Genomic DNA, 14526 nt, shown 5'->3' on the forward strand with positions numbered 1-14526 from the left:
CACAATGATGCTTTAAAAGTTTGCGTGTAGACAAGAAACGTGGAAACAAAAGAGTTGGATACATCACAGCAGGGGTCCCCAACCTCTGGGATCTAATGCCTGATGATCTGAATTGGAGCTGATGCAATAATAATAGAAATAAAGAGCAAATAAATGTAATGCACTTGAATCATCCTGAAACTATCCTCTCCACCCACTGTCCGTGGAAAAGCTGTCTTCTCACGAAACCAGTCCTTGGTGCCAAAAGGGTTGAGGACCCCTGTATCATAGGGCTGGTGAGGTTGTGGGTGACTTTCAGGAATGTGTTTGTTGCTCTCAGTGTTTGCAAAGACTACAAACTCTAAGGACCTCTCCTGGTGCAGGAAAAGCAAAAGCGGTGGTTGGTCCCGTGGCGACTGGGGGTTGGCCAGGCCACATCATTCACTGTCCTTTTCCTGAGTGACTACACACGCCCCTGGAGGTAAGGTTGCTCTGTGGTTGGGGAGTTTTCAAAACATTTTCCAACAGCCTGCCTGAGTTTGCTCTAGTTTAGAAACGTTTGAGGCTGTACCCACAGCACTGAGGGTGAAGTGTGACCAGCCGCCCACCTCTGGTGCGGACACAGCCTTGATGGATGTAAGAAAACCCCCTGGTTCCCCCATTAGAGTTAACCCGCTCCCCGGCCAGATGACCAGCAATGCCTTCCACCCTACTCCCCTCCCCCGAAAGCCCGCTCAGGAAAATCTCTTGAGTTAAAAGTTTGCCTTTCTTACTGGAAGAATTTTTATTAGGCAAAAGCGTTGACAAGTTTGTCATTCCCAGAATCTGCTAACACCCTCCCCCGACTCCCTTCGATTTTTAGTACTTTTTCCCTCCTCATTTCTAAAAGGGGGGAAAACTGTCTCGAACAGGCAGAGAGTTTTATCCAAGGTGTTTGGCAGTGACTCCGTGAGCCGAGAGAGATTTATGTCTCCTCCGTTCTCTGGCACTGCCTGGTGTGAGCTCACTTAAAACAACCGAATAAATGAGTTCACTTTATCCCGTCAAAATGGAGCCGAGGGCGGCATGGTACCCAGCTGGGGTCCTGGGGGACCCTGAGGCAACGTTCCTGTCTCAGTCGCCTGTGCTGAGCTCAGCTGTTTTTATGTCTGTCTGAGATCATTAAAATGAGGTGGGCAGGGAACAGAAAGCCCCGTGGAATTGGGGGCAGGACGGGAACCCCACTTGGAGTCTGGAGGCCTCAGCCAAAAGCACGAACCCAGGGGGTTGGCTTAAAAGGCCACCTCTCCCCAGCTGGGTTTGGTCTGAGTTCCTTGAAGCGCCCCACCCCCAACAGCCCTCCGCCCCCCAGTGTGGTTTCTTCTTGCAGATAGTCCCAAGAATATTGGGTTTCCTGTCTCATGAAGTCATTTTTTTTTTCTTTCCTGCTGCCCTACTACCACTGACAGCAGGCTCATGAAGTCAGGGCCTTGTTGCTCTAAAAAGATGAACGTGGATTCTGTCCTGGGTGGGTTTTCTGGGCCAGGCCTGGGTCCTGCCCTCTCACGTGGGTTTGGGCTCAGGAGCAACCAAGCAGCTGTGTGATTAACCTGAGGCAGAGTGATTAGGAACAGAACAGCTGCCCCCGAGGGAAGGACTGTGGAGCAGAGGGAGGCTGGTCTGCCCATCCAGGAGGGGATGCCCATGTGGTCCCCACTCGCCCCCTAGGCTGGGCTTATGGCTCCTTCCAGAGTCCTGGGCTGCAGCCAGAGGGAGGGAGGGCTTTGGCTTCTGTCTTAGGATAAAGAATCAGGACTGTAACAAAGCCTATGATTTTTAAGCTTTTAAAGATGACAGAGTGTGTCTCCTAGACTGTTAGCAACCTAAAGCTGTGTCTGCCTCCTTAGGAAGGATGGGAAGGAGAGAGGGAGGGAGTAACTCGATCCTCACTAGTCCTGGGAAACCTAAAGATGCCATTTGACTATCAATAGATCAATGGAAAGGGCTTCCCAAGTGGCTCAGTGGTAAAACAAATATACCTGCCATTGCAGGATTGAACATGGGTTCAATCCCTGGATTGGGGGAGATCCCCAGGAGAAGGAAATGGCAACCCACACCTCTCCCATGGACAGAGGAGCCTAGTGGGCTACAGTGTATGGTCTATGAAGTTGCAATGAGTCAGAAACAACTTAGCGACCAAACAACAGCAAGATCAATGGAAAAGAAAGTATGGTGTATATAAATGAAATGAAATGTATCATTAAACCTTGAGAAAGAAGGCGTACCTGTCATTAGTAACAACGTGGATGAACCTGGAGAATATTATGCTAAGTAAAATAAGCCAGACAGAAAAAGAAATAAGAAAAGATCCCTTTTGATAAATGCGGCAGCTGAGAGGTTGTGGTTTCCATCCTGCAGCAGATCTGGCATTGGATAGAGGCCTGTCTGAATCCTTGTTCTTTGCCCTTCCCGCATCAGTATTGCCCAGACTTCAGTCACTCTTTGTTTTCACCTTCTTTGCCAATCTTCACATGACATAGATGTATAAATATATCCTTAAATCAATTTATTTTTACTTAAAAAAATATAACTAGGTAAGACCTACCTGGTGATTCAGTGGTAAAGAATCTGACTGCCAACGCAGGAGACACAGGTTTAATCTCTGATCCGGGAAGATCCCACATGCCTCGGAGCAACAAATCCTGTGTGTCACAACTATTGACCTTGAGCTCTAGAACCTGGGAGCTGCAACTACTGAACCCACAAGCCTCAACTACTGAAGACCACACACCCTAGAGTCTGTGCTCCACGGCAAGAGAAGCCACTGCGATGAGAAGCTGAGCACTGCAACTAGAAAGTAGGGCCTGCTCCCTGAAACTAGAGAAAAAGCCTGTCCAGCAGCAAAGACCCTGAACAGCCAATAAATAAATAAATAAATAAAAGTTATTAAAAATATAGCTAGTTTGACATGCTGGTTATGTTTTTCTAATACTCATCAAAGTACAAATAACTTTAAGATAACAATCATCATCCATGCATCACCTTACAAGCAGCTCAGAGTTCTCCCATGGTTCCAGAGCCGGGGCTCTCAGTGTGGTCCCCAGGTTGGCAGCATTAGCACCGTCTGAGAACTTCTTAACTCTCAGGTCCTACCACAGACCTCCTGCATCACAGAGTCATGGGTGGGGCTCAGCAAGGTCTTTTTTCACACCCTCCAGGTGATTCTGATGCTTCTTAAGCTCAGGAACTATTGCACTGGAGTGAGTGTTGGACCCCTCAGGAATATCCTGGTTGAGTCCCCTTTGCCCCCGTATCCTGGATCCTCATGGTGTCCCCAGGACCATAGAGCATAGGAAAGCCCTGGGTGAAGCACCATATACATGTTAACTCATTAGTTAGGAAAGACAGGAAGTGTGGTATGAAAGAACATCTGCGTCAAGGAAAACACCTTACCTTGAAACTTATACATAAGGATACAAAGAGCCAATGCTGGCTCATTTCCCAGTGGCAGAACTCAGAAGTGATCGGGAACTCCCAGCAAAGCAGCTGGCTCCCCATTGCTTAGAGCATCTCTGTCCAACAGAACTCTGCAGTGATGGAAATGTTGACTAACCACTGTAGGCTGGGAGACAGTTCTCTATGGGTCTTGTATTTCTGCACATTTGAAAGCAGAGGCACTGAATGCCTTTTTTCTGGACACCTTTCAAGAGCATTTATATAGCCAACAGCCTTGGAAGGAAAAGGTAGTGTCTTCCTCCAGAGCAAAGAACTTCGTCTTCCTGCCTGTTGGAAAAGATCCAGGTCTCCTAAACTCAGAGTTCTAGTCCTGTATTGTGATCCACTGCATGTCCACATAAGCAGGTATCTCCGACCCTCTTCACATTGCCCTGTGGGAGTTGGAACTCAGGAAACCAGAGAAAGAAAATGCTGATACTCTGACTGCTGATACTGCTATAAATAATAAAGTCCTTATCTCAAATCCTGAATTCTCATGTCTTCTGCTGGCATCCACGGAACTGGCAGATTAACTTCCTAGCTTGCCACTAGGGCAAGAGGTGAGAGTCCTTGAATTTCTTGACACATTGTATGACATGTGGCTGTTAAAAGCTGGATATGTTTCTAGTGTGACTAAGAAACTAAATTTTTAGTTTTAAATTTCTCCTAGTTTTATTAGATATAATTGACAAATACAATTGTATATATTTAAAGTATAGAAAGTGATGATTTGATCCATTGTGAAATGATGGCCACAATCAAGTGAATTAACATATGTTTATGTAACTTATAGTTGGGGCTTCCCAGGTGTCACTAGTGGTAAAGAATCCACCTGCCAATACAGGAGATGCAGGAGACTTGGGTTCAATCTGTGGGTCAGGGAGATCCCCTGGAGAAGGAAACGGCAGCCTACTTTAGTATTCTTGCCTGGGAAATCTCAAGAACAGAAGAGCATAGTGGGCTAAGTCCCATGAGGTTGCAAAGAGTCGGACACAACCGAACATCTGAGCACGGAGTCGCCTGAGGCCGGGGGCTGCCTTACTGGACCACATTGCTTAGAATGTTCAAGCATCAGCTGGTGTGGCCATTGGTCAAGGATACTATTGATAGAGTTTCTACACTGAGAGTAAGTTGAGACTTAGGCGGACTCTAAGTTAAACTCAACATTCAAAACACTAAGATCATGGCATCCGGTCCCATCACTTCATGGCAAATAGATGGGAAAACAATGGAAACAGTGACAGACTTTATTTTCTTGAGTTCCAAAATCACTGCAGATGGTGACCGCAGCCATGAAATTAAAAGACACTTGCTCCTTGGAAGAAAAGCTGTGACCAACCTAGACAGCATATTAAAAAGCAGAGACATTACTTTGCCAACAAAGGTCTGCCTAGACAAAGCTATGGTTTTTCCAGTAGTCATGTATGGAAGTGAGAGTTGGACTATAAAGAAAGCTGAGCACTGAAGAATTGATGCTTTTGAACTGTGATCCAGGAGAAGACTCTTGAGAGTCCCTTGGACAGCAAGGAGATCCAACCAGTCCATCCTAAAAGAAATCAGTCCTGAATTTTCATTGGAAGGACTGATGCTGAAGCTGAAACTCCAATACTTTGGTCACCTGATATGAAGAACTGACTCACTAGAAAAGACCTGGATGCTGGGAAAGATTGAAGGCAGGAGGAGAAGGGGACAACAGAGGATGAGATGGTTGGATGGCATCACCGACTCAATGGACTTGAGTTTGAGCAAGCTCCAGGAGTTGGTGATGGACAGGGAAGCCTGGTGTGCTGCAGTCCATGGGGTCACAAAGAGTTGAACATGACTGAGAAACTGCATGAACTCACTGAAGTTATTTTCAGTATTTGAGTTTCCCCAGCTTTGGGAAGAGTTGAACAGTGAAGAGCTATCTTTTCTTTTTTTTTATTATATCTAGGGGTGTTTCGTGGTACAAGTGAGAGATGAAAGGAAAGAGAAATTGGGCTGAGTTCAGAGCCTGGGGATGGGGAGATGGTCCTCCTGTAGGCTACATCTCTTGGAAGAGGCTTGGAGGCTAGAGGGAGCTTCCCTGGTGGCTCAGATAGTAAAGCATCTGCCTGCAACGCAGGAGACCCGGATTTGATCCCTGGGTCAGGAAGATCCTCTGGAGAAGGAAATGGCAACCCATTCCAGTACTCTTGCCTAGGAAATTCTGTGGACAGAAGAGTCTGGCAGGCTACAGTTCATAGGGTTACAAGAGTGGGACATGACTTAGCAACTAAACTTACCACCACGACACCTTAAACTTGGAGGCTAGAGAGAAAGAAGATATGGCCGGAGAAGAGGAGCAGACCAGGGGCCCTTAAAGAATTTTCTCAGCTTAGCCTCCCCTTCCCCTGAGCCTGAGAACACCTACATCTGCTCCAGGCTGGCTGAAGGCTCCTCAGGGCCCTTCTCAGCTCCCCAGGCTCCTGCCCCCTCACCTCCCAGCTCAGAACAATCTCCCCTTTGACTGGGGCTCAGGCCCTGCTGACAGGTCAGGTCATATGTACCTAATCAGGAGGAGCTAGGGCCTGAAGGATGATAAATGGGGCTTCTCCTTCAATAAAGTTTGTGCAGAATATTGGAAACAGCTGTGCCAGGTAGTGCCAGAGCCTGTGGGTACCTGAAGGGGGAGGGTTAAGATGGGGGAGCACCAGGGCAAAAGTCTAAAGGGTGCTTTGCTGCCCAAAGGCTGACAGAGCTAGTGAGCTTAATCCAATGCTAGTCTAGAATCCTGGGCTTTGAGAAGAGAGAATGCTCTGGAATCAGAGGACACGGGTCATGGCCAAGCAGATCTTGACTACCCAACAGACATTTATTTGCAATCATTGCTATTTATTTCATAAATATCACACCAACTTCTCTGCAAGTTGCTTTTCTCACCTAACCTCATGAAAGAAAGAAAGAAAGTGAAGTCACTCAGTTGTCCGACTCTTTGCAACTCCATGGACTGTGGCCTACCAGGCTCCTCAGTCCATGGAATTTTCCAGGCAAGAGTACTGGAGTGGGTTGCTATTTCCTTCTCCAGGGGATTTTCCCAACCCAGGGATTGAACCTGGGTCTCCCGCACTGCAGGCAGACGCTTGACTGTCTGAGCCACTAGGGAAGCCTGATGAAAATCCTTCTAATTTGTTTTTTCTTATATTGTGGTAAAATAGCTTCCCAGGTGGCTCAGTGGTAAAGAACCCACCTGCCAATGCAGGAGGTGCACGTGGAATTCCTGTATCTGGAAGATCCCCTGGAGAAAGAAATGTCAACTCACTCCGGTATTCTTGCCTGGAGAATCCCTTGGACAGAGGAGCCTGGTGGGCTACAATCCATGGGGTTGCAAAGAGCTGGGCACAACAGAACACACACACACACACATAGAACACAAAATTTATCATCTCAACCATTTTTAAGTGTAACTTTCAGTCATGTTAAAGTATTCGCATTGCTGTACATCCAACCTCCAGAACTTTTTCATTTTGCAAAACTGAACTTCCATACCCCTTAAACAATTCCCCATCCCGCCTCTACCCCAACCATGGACAACCACCATCCTTTCTATTTCTATGAGTTTGACCATTATAGAGGTATCTAAAGTGGACTCATACACCGTTTGTCTTTGTGCAATTATTATTTTGAATAGCTGCATAATGTTATAGGACTGGTGTGGTGGGAAAACCTACCACAAAAAATGTTATAAAGAATTTTTTGTATCCATAACCTTGTGTACTGGAGTTTGTCAGGGTTTTTTCCTACTCCCCTATAGGATAAACTCCAGAAATGACATGACTATATTAAAGAGATGCATATTTTTAATTTTTATAAATGTTACCAGATCACTTTCTCAGAAGTCCAAGGCAATTCACATACCTGCCGGCTGCATTTGAGCGTGTGTCTCTCCCACATCTTCACAAGCCCTGACCATCGTCATTCTTTCAAGCTTTGCTATTCCAATAAATGAAAGTGTGTCACATCTTAAAATCTGCATCTCCCTGACTATTAGAGATTGAGCATCTTCCCATAAATGTCCTGACCATTTGTTTTGTCCATTTTCAACTAGGTCATTTCTCTTTCTTATTGTGTATGAGTTCTTTGTGTATTATAGATGTTAACTCTTTACTGGTGGTAATTGAAATATTTGCTCCAGTATATAATTTGTCTTTTGATTTTGTATATGTTACCTTTTATTCTTCCAAAATTTAAACATTTAAAATTTTCCTCTATAGCTTCTGGACTTGCTGCTTTGTTTAGAAAAATCTCCTCAAACCCTAGATTGTATAAATATTCTCCTAATTTTTTCCTCATTAAATGGTTTTAAATATTTAAATTGTTTTAAATATTTCCTTGTGAAATTGTTTAAATATAAAAACCAATATTTAAATTGTTTTCAATGTTTAAATTTAAATACATTTAAATCTTTCATCTATTTGAAACTTGGTTTTAATAACTCATGGGGTAGAGAGCTTAACCTTGTTTTGTTTTTTCAGCCAGCCAGCCAGCCAGTTGTGTCTATACAATTTATTAAATAAACTATCCTTTTTCCCCACTGGTTTGAAATACCACCTTTATTCTTATACTATACTCCATATGTTCTTTATATTTCCCAACTGGTTTCTATTTCCATCCCCTGGATCTATTTATCTTGTCCTTTACCTTTAATGTATGATTTGATCACAGTGATTTATAGTTCATTTTCTTAAGGCCACTTTTACCTAAATACTTCTTCACTGATGTTGTTTTCATCTCTAACATTATACAAATTCCTTCCAGCTGTCAGAGCCTGTGAATGTCAGTAACTCTTCAAAACAAACCAGAGTCCATCCAGGGAAGGCTGGTCCATGTGCCCTTTCAGGAACCAAGACGGAGGCCAGACAGTGATATTAGATGCTGCTGCTGCTGCTAAGTAGCTTCAGCCGTGCCCAACTCTGTGCGACCCCATAGACGGCAGCCCACCAGGCTCCCCAGTCCCTGGGGTTCTCCAGGCAAGAACACTGGAGTGGGTTGCTCTTTCCTTCTCCAATGCATGAAAGTGAAAAGTGAAAATGGAGTCACTCAGTCGTGTCCGACTCTTAGCGACCCCGTGGACTGCAGCCTACCAGGCTCCTCCATCCATGGAATTTACCAGGCAAGAGTACTGGAGTGGGTTGCCATTGCCTTCTCTAGATATTAGATGAGTACCAACTATATGATCAGCATTGCTTAGCACTCTGCCTGGCCTTATTAAAAGTGCTTAATGCTAGGCATAGTTACCAATTTAACATTTATTGAGTACCAATTATAAGGCTGGGCCCTGCACTTTGTGTAAGAGATTCAACGAAGTGAAGATCTGGACACTGCTCTTTTTCTTCTCTCGTTTATTTAGTTATTTGGCTATGCTGGGTCTTCTTTGCAGCACATGGGATCTTCAGTCTACATTGAGACATTTGGATCTTTAGTTGCAGCATGTGAATTCAGTAGTGGTATGTGAGATCCAGTTCCATGACCAGGGATCAAATCCAGCCCCTGCATTAGGAGTGTGGAGTCTTAGCCACTGGACCACCAGGGAAGTCCCTACTCTAAGGGTCTCACGTCTTAGGTTCAGACCCATCCTCTGTCCACTGCTTTGCGATGCTGACCTTGGGCCCTGTGAACCCCACTTCTGCTTTGCTAGCTGTTTCTTCTCGGATTTCCCGGTAGGAGCCTCTAAAGGGAAGCTATGGGATGGACAAAGAAGGGTGGGCATCTCCTGCATCTCCTTGCGCCTGTGTGTTCCCCGTATGCCTCACTCCAATGACACTTCTCCACCCCAGCAGCAGCAGGCCCACCCTGAAGCAAACGGCTGAATGCAGTTTGCAGTTTTTCCAACACTGACAGCTTCATCATCCACCACCCACTCCCACACGCCTGCCCCAGAGCCCCAGCACCAGCTGGCAGGTGCCCCTTCCTGAGGTCTGGGCAGCAGCCAAGGGGTCCTTGCTTCCTGCTCAGAGTCTCCTCCTCAGGGGTCTGGGTCCCAGAATCTGGGTAGCGCTCCTTGCCATGTTGAAGGTTCAGTGATTCCAGCCTCTTCCTTTGTTTTCCCAGCCCCTGCCGTTGCCAGCTCCGTGACACCCAAGCATGCTCTTGTGTTACCTAATTAGCAACTTTATACCCAGTTACCAATTCTTTATAGTCAATTCTCTTTTCAAATGACTGATGTGGTTTCTGTCTCCCGCCTGGACCCCGACTGACACAGGTAATGAAGAACTGAAGTTTTCAGAAGGCCGGGGATCTGCTTCCCTTGGCCACCCTGCAGAGTGCTCCCCCCTCCTCCATTCCCAGAATTATTTGGCTGCCAGTTGCCAAGGAGACGGCTGACAATCTCCAGTTGCCAAGCCTCCCCCTGGAGCTCTACAGAGACATTCTGGAAACTCCCTTCTCCTTCCAGCTCCCCAGCCAGGGAACTTGGAGAATCGAGCCAGGTTGGGGAGCAGGGGATTGGGAGGGGGCGGCGGGGAGCAGCCCAGGTCTGAAGATGAAGAGAGAGGCAAAAGCTTTCCTTGAGCCCTGACTTTCTCTGCTGACCTTGGTGCCTGGATCCCCAGCAGCCCTGTCCAGACAGAAGCTTACTGGGTCCAGCCAAGGCTGAGTTCTCCAACCGGGCCCTCAGTCACAGAAAGCTGTCTTAGCACTGTCACTCCAGGCATGATAGAAGCCCCAGCACCAGCTGGGGCAGGGAAGGGCCTGGAACCTCTCTTGGAGAGGACCCTCTACCAAGAGCAGCATTCAAGATGCTCTTAAATCTGGTGTCCTGGCCCAGGCTCCAGGCTATTTCATAATAGCAATAACAGCAACACTGATGATAACAATAGCAGGCAGGGGGGTGTGAATTTCACTCCACAAACTTACATGTGCAAGAGTATCTGTTCCTTTATTTCACTAAAATCAGATAAAGTGGATTCCATTCTGGAGTCCTTGCCCCTCCCAGGGGTTCCCTGAGTTACCAAAAACAGAGAAGCTTCGAACCTCGGGTTCCTTGTGGTTGCTGCTGACCTTGTAGCCTGAGCCTCTGGGGGCCTCTCCACTTCTCCACCCCCAGCAGTCATGGCCCTGACCTTGATCCTTTTCCAGGGACCCGGGGACCTGTGACTGATCCTCAACTCAGGAAAATCTCTCCCTCTCCACTCTACCTCCAAATGCTTTTTCCTTTCTCCTACTCATCACTTCTCATCACTGAGAATACCTAACATGACTTTTCAGTGAATTTGGGCTTCACAAAATTGAGGAAATGCTTACTTTGGTGTCGGGCTTCCCTGGTGGCTCAATGGTAAAGAATCTGCCTGCCAGTGCAGGAGATGCAGGTTCTATCGCTGGGTTGGGAAGATCCCCTGGAGAAGGAAATGGCAACTCACTCTTGGGCAATCCCATGGGCAGAGGAGCCTGGTGGGCTAGTCCATGGGGTTACAGAAAGTCAGATTTTGACTTAGCGACTAAACAACAACTTTGGTATTAAGCAGGTTTTGCATCTGCCCTGTAAAAACCCCTGAATCAATGTGGAACTAAAGACTTGGTTGAAGATGCTTCACTGATTTTGTTTTCGTGTAGGTTTTTTTTCTTTCTTTCTTTCTCTTGATAGCGCGTGCATGCTCAGTTGTTAAGTCGTGTCTGACTCTTTGCAACCCCAAGGTTGCAAAGACTATAGCCCTCCAGGCTCCCTTGTCCATGGGATTTTCCAGGTAAGAATACTGGAGTGGGTTGCCGTTTCCTTCTCCAGGATTCTTAATAGTAGTTGTATTTAATACTTACTTTTTTATTGGGGTATAACTGCTTTACAAAGTTGGGTTAGTTTCTTCTGCACAACAAAGTGAATCAGCTGTATATATACATATATCTGGGGCTTCCCCCGGTGGCTCAGTGGTAAAGAACCTGCAATGCAGGAGAGGCAGGAGACATGGGTTCGATTCCTGGGTCAGGAAGATCCCTTGGAGGAGGGCATGCAACCCACCCCAGTGTTTTTGCCTGGAGAATCCCGTGGATAGAGGAACCTGGAGGGCTATAGTCCATAGAGTCACAAAGAATTGGACACAACTGAAGTGACTTAGCACTCACGCATGCATATAACACCTCCCTCTTGGAAGCCTCCTTCTCATCCCTCATCCAACCCCTCTAGGTTGACGAAGGTATTTTAGAGATACCATTACATCTCACCCCTGAATGTCTTAGTATTCACTAAAAGACAAACAGAAACATTGTCTTATATAAACACAAAACTATTATCACACATAACAAAACCAACAATTTTTCTAAGAGTAGCCTCCTTTTATAGGGGAAAAACCGAGACTTGGAGTTAAGTGACTTGTTTGCTGTTGCCCGGCTAGTGGATGATGGAGCCAGGATCTGAACGCTGATCTGACTCCAAGGTCTGCCCTGGTCGCACGCCCCCTTCTGTACAGTGGTTTTTATGCTTTTTACAGTCCTCTCCTCCTTCACCACACTGTCACAACAACCCCGAGAAGCAGCTGGTGGGCATGACAACCACACTGTTAATCCATCAGGAAATGGAGGCCAGGAGAACGGGGTGTCCTGGGCATAGCAGCCCAGGAAGGGACCACTGAGCGTGGACAAGCAGATGGGAGGATGGCTTGTTACCAGGCAGAGCAGGCAGGGACCCCAGGCCCCAAGAAGCCTCTGTCTTCAGGGTCACACCTCGGCCTCTGCCTCCCCTCCCTTCCTCCCTTGCTCTGTGGTTCTTCCTCTCCACCTAGCCTTGTTCATTTCCTCTCCGGCCTCCAAGGAGCAGTTTACAAAGTGACTAAGCGGTGACCCCTGCTGGACCCTCTGTCCCTCCGGCCCCCCCGCCCCCTCCTCTCAGCCGTGAACTCAGCGGGAGCCGTGTGGACCGCAAAGCCTCTGGCCCATTTCCTCTCCAGCCCTCGGCTCATCTCCTGCGGGGGTCCCCAGGGCCTATAGTTGGCCTCCAACAAAGCCCACGTGGACACACATGGAAAAGCCGTTTATTTCTAGGAGCATCTGCTTTCTCTGCTCCAGCCCAGCTGTCCCCATCCTTCCACACTCTGCTCCTTCCAAGTGAGGCCTGGGGCTTCAACATCAGATTCAAGATGGTCGTGGCAGGCTGGCGAGCTGGCTTAAAACCACAGCACAGAATGAGGGGCCTACAGGTTGGCTCAGAGAAGCAGAGATGTGAGGGAAAGACGGGAAGAGACCAGGCATGAGAGTCCCGTAGCCCCAAAGTTGAACAAGTGTCCCAGTCTGGCGTGATGCTGCCCACAGCAATGCAGAGGTTCCTGGAAAGTGAGGCAGTGGCCAGAAACCTGGAGAGCGGCTGCAGCCACATCACTCCCTCGTCCAGAGCTTGGGGAATGCCATGGAGCTGCCGTGTCCTCTCAGAATGCTGAGTTCCAACCAGCCTTGCTCATGAGCCTGGGTGTGGGCCCCGCAAAGCAGTGGAATCAACACACCCTGGTACATGGTGGCCAGGAAATCAATGTTTACTAGATGGATAAGCAGTGGCAGATTTTATTTTCTTGGGTTCCAGAATCACCGCTGATGGTGACTTGTAGCCATCAAATTAAAAGATGCTTGCTCCTTGAAAAAAAAGCTTTGATAAACCTAGACAGTGTATTAAAAAGCAGAGACATCATTTTGCTGACAAAACTATGGTTTTCCCAATAGTCCTGTATGGATGTGAGAGGTGGACCATAAACAAGGCTGAGCACAGAAGAATTGATGCTTTTGAACTGTGGTCCTGGAGAAGACTCTTGAGAGTCCCTTGGACTGCAAGATCAAACCAGTCAATTCTAAAAGGAAACCAACCCTAAATATTCACTGGAAGAACTGATGCTGAAGCTCCAATACTTTGGCCACCTGATGCAAAGAGCCAACTTACTAGAAAAGAACCTGATCCTGGGACAGATTGAGGGCAGGAGGAGAAGGGAGTAACAGAGGAAAAGATGGTTGGATAGCATCACCAACTCAATGGACATGAGTTTGAGCAAACTCTGGGAGATAGCAAAGGACAGGGAAGCCTGGCATGCTGTAGTCCGTAGGATCACAAAGAGTCGGACATGACTGAGCGACTGAATAACAACAAGATGGATAAGCAAAACCCTAACAGTACATCACTGAGAGAGATATTGAGTCTTCTTGCCAGGGAGAAGAGACTTATCAGTTCCATGGACCCCTAGCCAGCCCAGACGGGACAGAGACCTAGGTGGGCGGGGACCAACTGAAGAAGGCCCAGAGGCAGGGAGCCAGGTGGGAAATGAAGGCACTGGAGGCGGGGGACATGGAGAGAATTCGAGCTCACTCGTGTAATGCAAACAGCAGTGCTATTTCCTGGCGTGCAGATAACACCCGGCACATCCAGCACAGGCCTGTCAATGGACAGGAACTCTGATTACCACTCAGGTGCAGAAGAGGAGGGCTGGATATGCTGTTGTAAATATTGGATGTCTTTCACAGAAATACAGAACAGACTTTTGAACTCTGTGGGAGAAGGTGAGGGTGGGATGTTTCAAAAGAACAGCATGTATACTATCTATGGTGAAACAGATCACCAGCCCAGGTGGGATGCATGAGACAAGTGCTCGGGCCTGGTGCACTGGGAAGACCCAGAGGAATCGGGTGGAGAGGGAGGTGGGAGGGGGGATCGGGATGGGGAATAAGTGTAAATCTATGGCTGATTCATATCAATGTATGACAAAACCCACTGAAATGTTGTGAAGTAATTAGCCTCCAACTAATAAAAAAATTAAAAAAAAAATAAATAAAGTTAGCAGGAAATAAAAAAAAAAAAAAGAAAGAGGGATTCAAAGAGTTTTGCAAAGTTTCATCGGAAGAACTCAACCCTAAGGACAGATGTGTCAGAAAAGCAGATTCCAGTTCAACCCAAACACAAAGAGGGCAAGAAAGAGGCATTGACTGGACCTGCACTGTGGGCTGGGGGTTTACCAGATGCTGGATGTGTGTGTGTGTGTGTGTGTTGGGGGCTGGTTTGGGGAAGATTCAAGTGCATCAATTATACTGGGCAATTCATTTCTGTTAGTTTCACATCAGCTCCACCTCAGATCTTCAGGCATTAGATCCCAG

The sequence above is a fragment of the Cervus canadensis genome, chromosome 29, assembly GCF_019320065.1.
Source record: "Cervus canadensis isolate Bull #8, Minnesota chromosome 29, ASM1932006v1, whole genome shotgun sequence".
NCBI lineage: Eukaryota > Metazoa > Chordata > Mammalia > Artiodactyla > Cervidae > Cervus > Cervus canadensis.